Source organism: Bufo gargarizans, chromosome 4 (genome assembly GCF_014858855.1).
Source record: "Bufo gargarizans isolate SCDJY-AF-19 chromosome 4, ASM1485885v1, whole genome shotgun sequence".
Lineage (NCBI taxonomy): Eukaryota > Metazoa > Chordata > Amphibia > Anura > Bufonidae > Bufo > Bufo gargarizans.
Genome location: NC_058083.1, coordinates 72,118,679 through 72,132,389, shown reverse-complemented (window position 1 = coordinate 72,132,389; position 13,711 = coordinate 72,118,679).

The window sequence follows — 13,711 nt, the reverse complement described above, 5'->3', positions numbered from 1 at the left end:
TCACCTAGCGGGGCTGAAGTGGTTAAGCATGTCTGGGATAAACATGTCTACAGTTGTGTTCAAAATTATTCAACCCCCACTGAAATTGAGTGTTTTGGCCAGTTTGACAATGTTTGTTTACAATTAAATCAAAGAGGCACTTGTAAGTCAGACAAATATAACATAACATTTATAATGAAATAACCACAAATGTCTTTTCTGTGCTCACATCATTATCAGTTTTATTCAACCCCCAAGTGACATTCAATCTTAGTACTTAGTACAACATCCTTTTCCAGTTATAACAGCTTTTAAACGTGAAGCATAGCTTGACACAAGTGTCTTGCAGTGATCTACGGGTATCTTCGCCCATTCTTCATGGGCAAAAGCCTCCAGTTCAGTCACATTCTTAGGCTTGCGCGCTGCAACTGCTTTCTTTAAGTCCCACCAGAGGTTCTCAATCGGATTTAAGTCTGGTGACTGCGATGGCCACTTAAAAATGTTCCAGCCTTTAATCTGCAACCATGCTCTAGTGGACTTGGAGGTATGCTTGGGATCATTGTCCTGTTGAAAGGACCAACGTCTCCCAAGCCTCAGGTTTGTGACGGACTGCATCAAATTTTTATCCAATATCTCCTGGTACTGAAGAGAATTCATGGTACCTTGCACACGCTGAAGCTTCCCTGTACCTGTAGAAGCAAAACAGCCCCAAAGCATGATTGACCCCCCCGCCATGCTTCACAGTAGGCAAGGTGTTCTTTTCTTCATAGGCCGTGTTCTTCCTCCTCCAAACATAGCGTTAATCCATGGGCCCAAACAGTTCAAATTTTGTTTCACCAGTCCACAGAACACTATCCCAAAACTTTTGTGGTTTGTCCACATGACTTTTGGCATACTGCAGTCGACTCTTCTTATTCTTTGGAGACAGCCAGGGGGTGCGCCTGGGAGTTCTGGCATGGAGGCCTTCATTACGCAGTGTGCGCCTTATTGTCTGAGCTGAAACTTCAGTACCCACATCTGACAAATCTTTTTTCAGTTCCTCAGCAGTCACACAGGGACTTTTCTCCACTTTGCGCTTCAGGTAGCGCACAGCAGTCGAAGTCAGCATCTTCTTTCTGCCACGACCAGGTAGTGTTTCAACAGTGCCCTTTGCCTTGAATTTGCGAATGATGCTTCCTATGGTGTCTCTTGGTATGTTTAACATCTTTGCAATCTTCTTATAGCCATTGCCCTTCCTGTGAAGAGAAATCACCTCTTCTCTTGTCTTCCTGGACCATTCTCTTGACTTCACCATGTTTGTAAACACACCAGTAAATGTCTAGAAGGAGCTGAGTATCACATCCTTTTAAATCTGCCTAATTGGTGCTTATTATGCTTGATTGCTGCTCCTTGACATCCACAGGTGTTTTCAATACCTGATCAAAAACACTTGAATGAACCTCTGTTCTTAAGAGTGGTAGTCTTTAAGGGGTTGAATAATTGTGTCAATGAAGAAATCACACAAAAAAACATTTAATACTGTATTACAAAAACAATTGATGTCATTTTAGTTGCATTTGGTTCTTTAAAAAGTCCTTGTAAGATTTCATTCTGAACACAATTGCAAATGCACACTAAATTCCCTAAAATCCTTTACAGCATTGGGGGTTGAATAATTTTGAACACAACTGTATCCTAAGATTAATAAAAAATTATATGAGGGCGGACTAGATAGATCCTGTGGTCTTTTCCCTCTGACAGCTTCAACAAAATCAAACAGGCTAGTCCAGGACAGATATCAAACAGGCAAATGGACCACAAGCACTGGAACAAAGTACTTTAGAAGCAAGAAGGATCATCAAGATTAGCATAGGGGTTGTCTGTACCCCTACACACCCCTAAGCACGATCTCAAAGATATTTGGAGTTCAATTTTTTTGTGCTAAATTTGTGATTTGTTTTTTTACTGTTTTCTTCATCTGGAAAGAGACAATTTTGTCATTTCTGTTAGTGGAACAAACATTGGCAGCTATATCAATATTAAATCACCTATTCCATGCCTACTGGAAAAAAAAAACTGCTGGCCAGTGATACGGTATGATAAATTGTCGTTCAGTATGCGTCACTTAAGAAGGCAGAAATGTGGGATTTTCCAGGCCCTGTTTTGTTCCAGAACCATTTTATAGAACATAAAGACCTACAGGCTACAGCTTATACAATGTGCCATGTCATCTTCTTAAAACGTATGGGGTGGGATTTCGTGACTTTTAATGGTGTCCATGCTGTAGATAATTATTGGTTTCTAAACACATCTGAATCCGGACTAAGATTTTAAGGCAATCTGTAAAATTCACTCAATAAGTTGTACACAGAAGTGAAAGCAGGCCAACCTTAAAGGGAATGTGTCATTGGCAAATAAATTATTGCTTAAATCATGTTTTTATGTTTAACACATTTTAAAATAATTTTTGATGATGTTATTTATAATTTTCCATGCCAATATCTATATTTACACAAAAAACATAAAATCCTGTAGTTTTTGCAATAAGCCTAATAATAGTTATCTGCTTATCTGTCAATGTAATCATTACTGTGATGATATCACCTCTGTGTATAGATACGACAGGATCCACTATTTACAATAGATGACTGTCACTTATCTATTCTTTCCTTGTACAATGACCTCTGCACAGGTCACAGAACATGTCTAGAAAACTTTCACATAGAAGTCAATGAGGTCCCCTCCTGTCCATAGTGTCTATGGGCCATGGGGCTGCCCTAATGAAATTTATTTAATGATTTCTAAATGCTGTTAAGAAGGGCTCAGGCGAGATGGCCGCCATAATGATGGTTAGGAAATAGAATAAATCTGTATTCAGAAAATAAAAACAGATTGAAAAAAATATATATAGTAACATAGTGCACAAGGACGTAAACAGACATTTGTCCATCCAGTTCGGCCTGTCATCCTGCAAGTTGATCCAGAGGAAGGCAAAAAAAAAACTGGGAGGTATAAGCCAATTTTCCCCACTTTAGGGGAATAAAAAATTATTTCCCGACTCCAATCAGGCAATCAGAATAACTCCCTGGATCAACGACCCCTCTCTAGTAGCTATAGCCTGTAATATTATTAACCACTTAAGGACCACAGGTTTATACCCCCCTAGTGACCAGGCCCTTTTTTACAAATCGGCACTCCACAACTTTAGCGGTTTATTGCTCGGTCATGCAACTTACCACCCAAATGAATTTTACCTCCTTTTCTTCTCACTAATGGAGCTTTCATTTGGTGGTATTTTATTGCCGCTGACATTTTTACTTTTTTTGTTATTAATCGAAATTTAACGATTTTTTTGCAAAAAAATGACATTTTTCACTTTCAGCTGTAAAATTTTGCAAAAAAAAACGACATCCATATATACATTTTTCGCCAAATTTATTGTTCTACATGTCTTTGATAAAAAAAAAATGTTTGGGCAAAAAAAAAATGGTTTGGGTAAAAGTTATAGCATTTGCAAACTATGGTACAAAAATGTGAATTTCCGCTTTTTGAAACAGCTCTGACTTTCTGAGCACCTGTCATGTTTCCTGAGGTTCTACAATGCCCAAACAGTAGAAAACCCCCACAAATGACCCCATTTCGGAAAGTAGACACCCTAAGGTATTCGCTGATGGGCATAGTGAGTTCATAGAACTTTTTATTTTTTGTCACAAGTTAGCGGAAAATGATGATGATTTTATTTTTATTTATTTTTTCTTACAAAGTCTCATATTCCACTAACTTGCGACAAAAAATAAAAAATTCTAAAAACTTGCCATGCCCCTCACGGAATACCTTGGGGTGTCTTCTTTCCAAAATGGGGTCACTTGTGGGGTAGTTATACTGCCCTGGCAATTTAGGGGCCCAAATGTGTGAGAAGAACTTTGCAATCAAAATGTGTAAAAAATGACCGGTGAAATCCAAAAGGTGCACTTTGGAATATGTGCCCCTTTGCCCACCTTGGCTGCAAAAAAGTGTGACACATCTGGTATCGCCGTACTCAGGAGAAGTTGGGGAATGTGTTTTGGGGTGTCATTTTACATATACCCATGCTGGGTGAGAAAAATATCTTGGTCAAATGCCAACTTTGTATAAAAAAATGGGAAAAGTTGTCTTTTGCCAAGATATTTCTCTCACCCAGCATGGGTATATGTAAAATGACACCCCAAAACACATTCCCCAACTTCTCCTGAGTACGGCGATACCACATGTGTGACACTTTTTTGCTGCCAAGGTGGGCAAAGGGGCACATATTCCAAAGTGCACCTTTCAGATTTTGCAGGCCATTTTTTACACATTTTGATTGCAAGGTACTTCTCACACATTTGGGCCCCTAAATTGCCAGGGCAGTATAACTACGCCACAAGTGACCCCATTTTGGAAAGAAGACACCCCAAGGTATTCCGTGAGGGGCATGGCGAGTTCCTAGAATTTTTTATTTTTTGTCACAAGTTAGCGGAAAATGATGATTTTTTATTTTTTATCTTTTTTCCTTACAAAGTCTCATATTCCACTAACTTGCGACAAAAAATAAAAAATTCTAGGAACTCGCCATGCCCCTCACGGAATACCTTGGGGTGTCTTCTTTCCAAAATGGGGTCACTTGTGGCGTAGTTATACTGCCCTGGCAATTTAGGGGCCCAAATGTGTGAGAAGTACTTTGCAATCAAAATGTGTAAAAAATGGCCGGTGAAATCCGAAAGGTGCACTTTGGAATATGTGCCCCTTTGCCCACCTTGGCATCAAAAAAGTGTCACACATCTGGTATCGCCGTACTCAGGAGAAGTTGGGGAATGTGTTTTGGGGTATCATTTTACATATACCCATGCTGGGTGAGAGAAATATCTTGGCAAAAGACAACTTTTCCCATTTTTTTATACAAAGTTGGCATTTGACCAAGATATTTTTGTCACCCAGCATGGGTATATGTAAAATGACACCCCAAAACACATTCCCCAACTTCTCCTGAGTACGGCGATACCAGATGTGTCACACTTTTTTGCTGCCAAGGTGGGCAAAGGGGCACATATTCCAAAGTGCACCTTTCGGATTTTGCAGGGCATTTTTTACACATTTTGATTGCAAAGTTCTTCTCACACATTTGGGCCCCTAAATTGCCAGGGCAGTATAACTACGCCACAAGTGACCCCATTTTGGAAAGAAGACACCCCAAGGTATTCCGTGAGGGGCATGGCGAGTTCCTAGAATTTTTTATTTTTTGTCGCAAGTTAGTGGAATATGAGACTTTGTAAGGAAAAAAGAAAAAAAAAGAAAAATCATCATTTTCCGCTAACTTGTGACAAAAAATAAAAAATTCTAGGAACTCGCCGTGCCCCTCACGGAATACCTTGGGGTGTCTTCTTTCCAAAATGGGGTCACTTGTGGCGTAGTTATACTGCCCTGGCAATTTAGGGGCCCAAATGTGTAAGAAGTACCTTGCAATCAAAATGTGTAAAAAATGGCCTGCGAAATCCGAAAGGTGCACTTTGAATATGTGCCCCTTTGCCCACCTTGGCTGCAAAAAAGTGTCACACATCTGGTATCGCCGTACTCAGGAGAAGTTGGGGAATGTGTTTTGGGGTGTCATTTTACATATACCCATGCTGGGTGAGAGAAATATCTTGGCAAAAGACAACTTTTCCCATTTTTTTATACAAAGTTGGCATTTGACCAAGATATTTTTCTCACCCAGCATGGGTATATGTAAAATGACACCCCAAAACACATTCCCCAACTTCTCCTGAGTACGGCGATACCACATGTGTGACACTTTTTTGCAGCCTAGATGCGCAAAGGGGCCCAAATTCCTTTTAGGAGGGCATTTTTAGACATTTGGATCCCAGACTTCTTCTCACACTTTCGGGCCCCTAAAAAGCCAGGGCAGTATAAATACCCCACATGTGACCCCACTTTGGAAAGAAGACACCCCAAGGTATTCAATGAGGGGCCTGGCGAGTTCCTAGAATTTTTTTTTTTTTTGCATAAGTTAGCGGATATTGATTTTTTTTTGTTTTTTTCCTCACAAAGTCTCACTTTCCGCTAACTTAGGACAAAAATTTCAATCTTTCATGGACTCAATATGCCCCTCACGGAATACCTTGGGGTGTCTTCTTTCCGAAATGGGGTCACATGTGGGGTATTTATACTGCCCTGGCTTTTTAGGGGCCCGAAAGCGTGAGAAGAAGTCTGGAATATAAATGTCTAAAAATGTTTACGCATTTGGATTCCGTGAGGGGTATGGTGCGTCCATGTGAGATTTTATTTTTTGACACAAGTTAGTGGAATATGAGACTTTGTAAGAAAAAACAAAAACAAACAAAAAATTTCCGCTAACTTGTGCCCAAAAAAATGTCTGAATGGAGCCTTACCAGGGGGGGGGGGGGGGTGATCAATGACAGGGGGGTGATCAATGACAGGGGGGTGATCACCCATATAGACTCCCTGATCACCCCCCTGTCACTGATCACCCCCCCTGTAAGGCTTCATTCAGACAGTCCGCATGATTTTTTACGGATCCATGGATACATGTATCGGATCCACAGAACGCATGCGGACGTCTGAATGGAGCCTTACAGGGGGGTTATCAATGACAGGGGGTGATCAGGGTAATCAGGGTGATCACCCCCCTGTCACTGATCACCCCCCCTGTAAAGCTCCATTCAGACATCCGCATGATTTTTTACGGATCCATGGATACATGTATCGGATCCACAGAACGCATGCGGACGTCTGAATGGAGCCTTACAGGGGGGTTATCAATGACAGGGGGTGATCAGGGTAATCAGGGTGATCACCCCCCTGTCACTGATCACCCCCCCTGTAAGGCTCCATTCAGACATCCGCATGATTTTTTACGGATCCATGGATACATGTATCGGATCCACAGAACGCATGCGGACGTCTGAATGGAGCCTTACAGGGGGGTTATCAATGACAGGGGGTGATCAGGGTAATCAGGGTGATCACCCCCCTGTCACTGATCACCCCCCCTGTAAAGCTCCATTCAGACATCCGCATGATTTTTTACGGATCCATGGATACATGTATCGGATCCACAGAACGCATGCGGACGTCTGAATGGAGCCTTACAGGGGGGTTATCAATGACAGGGGGTGATCAGGGTAATCAGGGTGATCACCCCCCTGTCACTGATCACCCCCCCTGTAAGGCTCCATTCAGACATCCGCATGATTTTTTACGGATCCATGGATACATGGATCGGATCCACAAAACGCATGCGGACGTCTGAATGGAGCCTTACAGGGGGGTTATCAATGACAGGGGGTGATCAGGGTAATCAGGGTGATCACCCCCCTGTCACTGATCACCCCCCCTGTAAGGCTCCATTCAGACATCCGCATGTGTTTTGTGGATCCGATCCATGTATCCATGGATCCGTAAAAAATCATGCGGATGTCTGAATGGAGCCTTACAGGGGGGGTGATCAGTGACAGGGGGTGATCAGGGAGTGTATATGGGTGATAACCCGCCTGTCATTGATCACCCCCCTGTCATTGATCACCCCCCCTGTAAGGCTCCATTCAGACATCCGCATGATTTTTTACGGATCCATGGATACATGGATCGGATCCACAAAACGCATGCTGACGTCTGAATGGAGCCTTACAGGGGGGTTATCAATGACAGGGGGTGATCAGGGTAATCACCCCCCTGTCACTGATCACCCCCCCTGTAAGGCTCCATTCAGACATCCGCATGATTTTTTACGGATCCATGGATCGGATCCACAAAACGCATGCGGACGTCTGAATGGAGCCTTACAGGGGGGTTATCAATGACAGGGGGGTGATCAGGGAGTGTATATGGGTGATCACCCGCCTGTCATTGATCACCCCCTGTAAGGCTCCATTCAGACGTCCGCATGTGTTTTGCGGATCCGATCCATGTATCCATGGATCCGTAAAAATCATGCGGACGTCTGAATGGAGCCTTACAGGGAAGTGATCAATGACAGGGGGTGATCAGGGAGTGTATATGGGTGATCACCCGCCTGTCATTGATCACCCCCCTGTAAGGCTCCATTCAGACGTCCGTATGCTTTTTGCGGATCCGATCCATGTATCCGTGGATCCGTAAAAATCATACGGACGTCTGAACGGAGCCTGACAGGGGGGGTGATCAATGACAGGGCGGTGATCAATGACAGGGGGGTGATCAGGGAGTTTATATGGGGTGATCAGGGGTTTATAAGGGGTTAATAAGTGACGGGGGGGGGGGGGTGTAGTGTAGTGTTTGGTGCGACTGTACTGACCTACCTGAGTCCTCTGGTGGTCGATCCTAACAAAAGGGACCACCAGAGGACCAGGTAGGAGGTATATTAGACGCTGTTATGAAAACAGCGTCTAATATACCTGTTAGGGGTTAAAAAATTCGGATCTCCAGCCTGCCAGCGAGCGATCGCCGCTGGCAGGCTGGAGATCCACTCGCTTACCTTCCGTTCCTGTGAGCGCGCGCGCCTGTGTGCGCGCGTTCACAGGAAATCTCGGCTCACGCGAGATGACGCCAATCGGCGTTAGCGTAGCCTGGGAGAGCCGCCGCGATGACGCCTTTCGGCGTTACAGTTGCGGCAAGCGGTTAAGCTCCAGAATACATCCAGGCCCCTCTTGAACTCTTTTATTGTACTCACCATCACCACCTCCTCAGGCAGAGAGCTCCATAGTCTCACTGCTCTTACCGTAAAGAATCTTCTTCTATGCTTGTGTACAAACCTTCTTTCCTCCAGACGCAGAGGATGTCCCCTCGTCACAGTCACAGTCCTGGGGATAAATAGCTGATGGGAGAGATCTCTGTACTGACCCCTGATATATTTATACATAGTAATTAGATCTTCCCTCAGTCATCCTTTTTCTAAAGTGAATAACCCTAATGTTGATAATCTTTCAGGGTACTGTAGTTGCCCCATTCCAGTTATTACTTTAGTTGCCCTCCTCTGAACCCTCTCCAGCTCTGCTATGTCTGCCTTGTTCACAGGAGCCCAGAACTGTACACAGTTCTCCATGTGTGGTCTGACTAGTGATTTGTAAAGTGGTAGGACTATGTTCTTATCACGGCAATCTATGCCCCTTTTGATGCAACCCATTATCTTATTGGCCTTGGCAGCAGCTGCCTGACACTGGTTTTTGCAGCTTAGTTTGCTGTTTATTAAAATTCCTAGATCCTTTTCCATGTCAGTGTTACCGAGTGTTTTACCATTTAGTATGTACTCATTGTAAGAAAAGTACAATGAATCATTGTAGATGATAGGTATGTGTCTCCAAGGTTCCAGTTTTCTGTGACACCTTGCTATCTAGTATGGCTGTAAATAGCTGATCCGGGATGGCTCTTACTGGGAGTAGTCAAAGTGCTGGATGGGTGACTACTCCCCACGGTCCAGGCCGGGTTTTGACAGGCCTATAAAAAACAGCCAGCAGTGTCTGGTGGGTGGATTACTCCTCTCTGACACTGGATTTATGTGAACCTCTGCTGAGATCTGAGGCCTGTGTGTGGGCTGAAAGTTGAAGACAGTGTGTCGGGTGAGCAGGCCACCTAAAGCCTGCAGGTAGACTTTCTGAGGCTGAGCATTCAGCCGGGTGTGGATTAAACACCCAGGATCAAAGATGAATGTTTTTTCTGTATGAACTGTTTTGGGTGCGAACTAACACCAATACTGAAAATGGACTGTCATACTGTGAACCTGCAACTAGTGTGAATAAACACTGGAGTTTTTGAGTTACAAACGTGTCTTTGCCTCTATACTGCACCCGCTTGTCCTGTCTACTAGAGCGAATCCCCACAAATGCTTATTCTTGTCCATAAAAAGGACAAGACTAGGACATGTTCTATCTTTTTTGTGGGACTGCGGAATGTACAAATGGATGCAGACAGTACACGGTCTGCTCTCCGCATTTTTTGCAGTCCTTTTGAAATGAATGGGTCCGCATCTGATCCACAAAAAATACGGATCGGATGCAGACAAAAAATATGGTCATGGGAATGGGGCCTTACAGGAAAGCTTGTCAGTCATGGATTAGGAGCATTCTCTGGACATACAGTATAAATACTGAGGACACAACTCTAAAGTCTGTCTTGGCATTAAAGGGGTTTCCAGCATTTTTATATTGATTTCCAATCCTCTGGATAGAAGAACTGCAGTATGCGCTTGTATCAATATGTCAATGTTTTTTTATTGACCGAACTTCATAGTGAAGTTTCCAATTTATACAGAAGCCATTAGGTGTCACGAGGGTGTCAAGAACCACGCCTGACTCCGTTATACCCGGGGTCGCAGCGGTTGGCTGCGCGCTCTATGTAGTAAGATAGGGCTGTTTCCTATGGTAGCTTTCTGGGTTTGCTTTGCAACCCTTTTTGGCTCACTCCGGGATACGTAGCTCCTTCTCCTCAGCTGTTCCTTGTCCAGCACTCCCAACCTCCTTATATTCCCCTCTCCCACTTCTCTGGTTGCCAGATATAGAGCTTCCTGCCTGGACTCCTATACTGACCCTCTGGAGCTGTGTTGCTGCGTTCTCTGGTTGTTGGTCCAGAACGTTTCCCTCCGGATCCCTGTTGGACCTTTGTGGTCTGCTGTGGTCGCCCACCTGGGTCTATGTGTTTGTCTGTATTGTCTGTCCTCTCCCTGGTGTTTCCCTCTTAGTGTCAGTGGTGCGGACTAGCGATCCCACTGGCCCGTTCACTATCTAGGGCTCATTTTAGGGAAAGCCAGGGTTTAAGAACGTGATCGCCGCACGGGTGAGGAACCCGTCTAGGGACGTCAGGGCAGTCAGGTGCCAGCCGCAAGGTGAGTCAGGGGTCACCACCTTTCCCTCTCCCTTGGGCAGGGCTTTCCCTTTTCCCTCCCTGTGCGTGACGCCGGTCATTACACTAGGACATTGGGGACATTGCCTTTACACCTAGAACCTTCACTTTAGGGTACATTCACATGACTGTAGTGTTTTGTGGATCCGCAAATTACAGATCCGCAAAACACAGATTACGGCCTGTGTGCATTCGGCAGTTTGCGGACCGCACATGGATACCGCTATCATAGAAAATTGTGGACAAGAATAGGACATGCTCTATATCTTTTGCAGGGCCGCGGAACAGAACTACAGATGAGAACATCTTTTGCGGCCCCATTGAAATTAATTTTGTGGAACGGAAACATCATTTTTCTCAGCAATGCAGGCACATATGAACATGGTAACAACACAGATGTCTTCAGCTGCCAAGCCAAATTCTGCCACAGATTTTATGTTTTAAAGTTTGTGCTGTTCATTCAGCGACATAACTAATAAGTTTCTGTTATTTCATGTGCAGCACGCCAGACCTGCAGGGTATTGCGACAGTGAGGTCACGGTTATGGGCAATAGAGGGTTACTCACTTTTCTGAGGAGAACCCTGGGCAGGCATGCGACAGTGAAGGAGAGGTAGACACTAGTTCCTCTGGGGCACACTTGGTAAATAGGGACCAGGCCTGATGGTATGTGAGGTGCCCTGGATGTTGCAGGTATTTTGAGTGCCTTAGGTAAGGTCTCTAAGAATCGTGACGCCAGTGCCTGTAACGGTGGCACACCGGTTTGCAGGAGGATTAATGGAGTACACAGTTGGTAAACCAAACGTTGCTTTACTTTTAGAAAACAGTCCAACTTTGTACATGTAGTTACAGTAGATGATAATGCAGTCCTTTACAGTACATATGTACAGCAGGTTTACTTAATAGCACAGCAGGTTTAAATCTTGCAAGATACTTGGAGGGTAAACAGTTAATGCTTTGCAGTACAATGCTGCTCTATCCCCTCAGCTATTCTAGCTGGCTGGATCCCAAGGCCCGGATGCCTAATTGCTGGCTTAAATCCTTGGTATATAATCCTTCCTCCAGTATTGGCACTTGCTTTAGGTTACAGTACCTTCTTTTCCTAGCTGTCTTCACTGCTGGATTGGAAAGGTGACTGCAGGTTTCTCCCAGGCGGTGCTGTCCTACAACTGGGGTATTTCATCTGAGCTATCCTTAGCCTCAGGAGCTTCAGGCTGACTAGGTGACTCCTCTAGTCCACTGGAATACACACGGTCTCCAGGCAGGCTGTACTTCTTCTAGCCTCCTGGTGCAGCTAGGAACCAGGACTATCTAGCTGCATGTCAGGAGGAGGCCCTCAGCATATCTCGGGCTGGTGCCTTCTCACTTCTGTCTTCACAGACTCCTGACTATGACCTAACTCCTCCCTGTCTGGGCCTGGACATTTATACTAGGGACTCCCTATCTCCCTCTAGTGTCTGGAATGTTCAATTACACCCAACTAGGCCTGATAAGCATATAACAGGGGAATCATACATGTAAGAACACATTGAAAAATACATTACGTGCATGGATAAATACAATATCACTGTCCCTTGTGAGCAGAAGTAACACGTTACCCAATTGACCCTTGTGTAGTGCCCACTCTTACCTAGTGGGACACTACACCTGGGTCTTATGATTATAGCAATTCCAAATATGTCTAGTTTTGCTTTAATGTTTTACCACTTGTGCACAATAATAGCACATCATGTAAAAAAAGAAGAAAAGCATTTTTCTGTACGTTATGGATTCCAAGAGCAACAGCATTTTTATTTTTCTGTCAATGTAGTTGTATAAGGGGTTGTTTTTTTGCTTTGTTTTTTTTTGCGGGGCATTTTAAGGAACTTGTGTTAACTTTTTGGGGCAGTAATGGTAAAAAGCAATTCTGCCATTGTTCTTTTCACTTTTGCTAAGCCCACCATGCAGTACAACTAGCATATTGCTTGTATTCTATGGGTCAGTACGATTATGGCAATACCAAATATATACATGAAGTGCGGATGAGACATGGAGGGCAAAAAACAGACCCACGGAACAAACACAGATTCTTCACGGGCATCTTCATAGAAGAACCACTTCTTTATTATGGTGGTGCCTACTGCAAAGCTTGTGTACTGTGCTAAAGCTGATGCCAGATACCAGCAAGATAACATGCTAATGTGGGTCTGGTATCAGAGAAACATCAGTGAGGGCTCTTTAGAAAGGTATTGCATTAAGATGGGTGAAACGCCCTGTGTGCATAGGCCCTGGTGAGAGATGTTGCAGGCATACCAAGACAGTGTAGCACTATTACACGGGGAATGATAATGTCTTGGGCAAAATGCAATGAGCACTGCAGTTGGGCCACCAAGGGGACAGCGAGAAAGGCACTTTTAATATAGGGCTGTACTGTGATATATCTGTATTGCAATATATATATTTGTGTCATGCTGTCACTTGCTGTGGACCATTCTGTTACTTCTGTTGGATAATAAGTTGTTATTATTGGTAAAGGACTTTTTTGCTCACATGTGCAGGTCCTCAATTCACAGTGAAAGCCTATGAGATAATAAATAGTAGTGCCCTGCAGACCTCATTGTTCAGTAGTGTGCAGGCAGAGAGAAAATATGTGCTGGGAGAAGCTGCTGCTGAAGATATATCTAACCATACTCCTGAATGCCAGTCACCTATCAGGTTGAGGGGTGAGGTACAGGGTATAAATAGCGTCACGGAGATCTCTGAATTAGGAGTAGGAGTAGTCAATTTATGCTTTCTAGCTCCCACACCCTGAAGCAGTTAAAGAAATGTGGAGAAGCCAGGTCAATATACAGACAAGCCAGTCTGCTGCTGAAACGCCACAATAATAGGCGCCTGAACTACTTGTTTGTGTCACAAGAGATGCTG